Consider the following 2,681-nt stretch of genomic DNA (forward strand, 5'->3'; position numbering starts at 1 on the left):
AAAACGCTTTTCCCTGTTCTGGTGGTGAGACACTGTCCCAGGTTGCCCAGGGAGGCTGTGGCTGCCCCAACCCTGGCAGTGTTCACAGCCAGGTTGGATGAGCCTTGAGCAACCTGCTCTGGTGGGAGGTGTCCCTGCCCAGGACAGGGGTTGGGACTAGATGATCTCTAAGGTCCATTCCAACCCTTAAATTCTATGATAAAAGCAAAAGAAGCATAGGCCATCTTACAGTCAATGAAAAGTCAGTGGCTTAAGTGATCTAGTATGATCTATAGTTAGGTTTGTCATTTGATTCTTTGGGGGGTTTGATTGTTTGTGTTACTTAATAATAAATACACCCAACCAGCCAAATTTCAGTTTTCCTGTATGCAAAACACTTAATCCCTGGGCCATGAGCTGTACACAGTGTCCCCAGATGAGCTATCAGTTGGCTACAACAGATCCCTTGGAAAGAAAGAGAACCATTTTGGACTGTAGCCAATTGTTCACAGCACCCAAGTGATTCACATAGTTGTTGTATCACTGATTTTAAAATATTGATTAATGATGTAGCACGATCATGAGGTCTCTTCCTGCTGTTACATTTCTCACTTTATACACAAACTAGTTCCCTAAATAAAAAGACTGTATTTCCTTTTAGGTCTATCAGCATTTAGAGTATGAAGACAGGACTCTGAAACTAAAAAGATTTAAGCCAGTGACCTTATACTCCTTTATCCTTCAAAAAGTCTGCACAAAACTACAGTAAACAAACAGAAGGAAGTCAACTTGCTTTTTTCCCATCCTTGTCTGCTTGTGACAAGGTACCTATTATCTGGACTACCCACAGCATTGTCCAGTAACAGAGAACAGAATCTCCACTCCATCTCCAGCTTACCAGCAAGCACATACAGTTGTGGATGGAGATGACAACACATTCCAGTCATTTTCCTATCCAGGCCTTCTACTGCACTGTTCTGGAGATTAGCTCACTTATCACAGAAAAGTTCTGTTTCCTATGATCCTGGCTGAAAGCTGAATTCTAGCTCTCCTCTCTTTAATCCCTTCTGTCCTAGAGCTCCCAAGCAGGCATACTCTGACACCCAGTTAAACCACCCTGGATTGCAGGCAGGTTTGACTGCAGCAGGAAAGTTTTCACAAGTATGATCATCTTCATGGTCTACTGCAAATATGTCAAATTAGGCAAACACAGAATTGTAATCAAAGCAGGTATAACTACCTTGAACAGACAAGCTGAGTTTTACGTTTCAGGACCTCTGCAAACACACGAAGATCACGATGCACCTGGTCTATTCTCACAGTCACTGTAACTTGATACATAACCTACACACGTGTATGTAATTATGAAGATTAATCACATGTCAAGATGAGCTCTACACCAACAACCACAACAAAGCAACTCCCCCTCAGTATGCTGTATTTTCTCTCTGGGTACCTGCACTTCTTATCCAGAGACCTATTTCCAAGAATCGGGCCTTGTGAAATTAATTGTTAGTGGTCTGGATTACATCTAATAGATACCATAGAACTCTTAAAGAGCAGTGAGAAAAATGAGAGGAGATGAGCTAGATGACCACATAAAATACACAATTGACTTTCTTCCTGTGGAGGACAGTACCTACTGGAAACGGCTTGATGATTTCTTTCATAAGGCAAATCTGCGTTTCTCCATCAGTTGAAGTCAACTGTAATTCAAATCCATCACTTCTAGCTAAGAAATTCTTGGAGCAAAGAGTAAAGTGTCATTTCACAAAAACCCCCTCAAACATTCATGAAAATGTCATCTGCTGTTTTCAGATACTGGTATCAGTGTATGAGCTCGTAAGAGACATCAGAAGTTTAACTACTGATTACCCTTCCTCCCTCTTAATAAAGGATGACAGTCTTGAAGAGTGGCTACAAAACGGACAGAAGTGCTCCCTTCATTAGGAGCCACATGGAGAGGACAAGAGGCAATGGATATAAGCTGCACCAGGAGGATTTCATCTTGACATAAGAAAAACATTTTTTCAGAGTGAGAACAATCAAGCACTGGAACACAGGGACATGGTAGAGTCCTCATCACTGAAGATTTTGAAGTTGCAATTGGACAAAGTGTTTGATAATCTCATCTAGGCTTACCTACCCAGGAAAGGCTGGGTGAGAGAGTCTTTCAAGGTCAGTTCTAAACTGGGCTGTTCTTTGATTCTAAGTCTATTAAAAAGAAAACCTCCCATGAAAATAAACTCTTATTCCAACCAAAATTCAAAGAAGGTATGAAATGCACACTCTGAATGACCACAACACCAGTCTAGCAAAGATGTTCTTTTTTTCCAACCAAGAGAAGACAGGATTTGATATGTTGTCAGCTCTGATCCCTACACAGGTGACCTCCTGCTGACTGAAACTATCCTTGATAAACTGCAGAACTATCTTCATAAGTGTGAAACCCTGAAACACACGTGATTTTTATGCAGGACACTGGAAGGTGAGGAATAAAGATCACCAGTCTAAATGCCACTAGATCAGAACACCACAACCAGGGAGGCCAATCAAAAGCAGAATCATGGGTACACACCTAGTTTGCTTAAAATCTGGAATCAGATAAACAAAGCCACTTTAGGCAGAACTATCTTCATAAGTGTGAAACCCTGAAACACACGTGATTTTTATGCAGGACACTGGAAGGTGAGGAATAAAGA

Source organism: Acanthisitta chloris, unplaced genomic scaffold (assembly GCF_000695815.1).
Source record: "Acanthisitta chloris isolate BGI_N310 unplaced genomic scaffold, ASM69581v1 scaffold2059, whole genome shotgun sequence".
Taxonomy (NCBI): Eukaryota; Metazoa; Chordata; class Aves; order Passeriformes; family Acanthisittidae; genus Acanthisitta; species Acanthisitta chloris.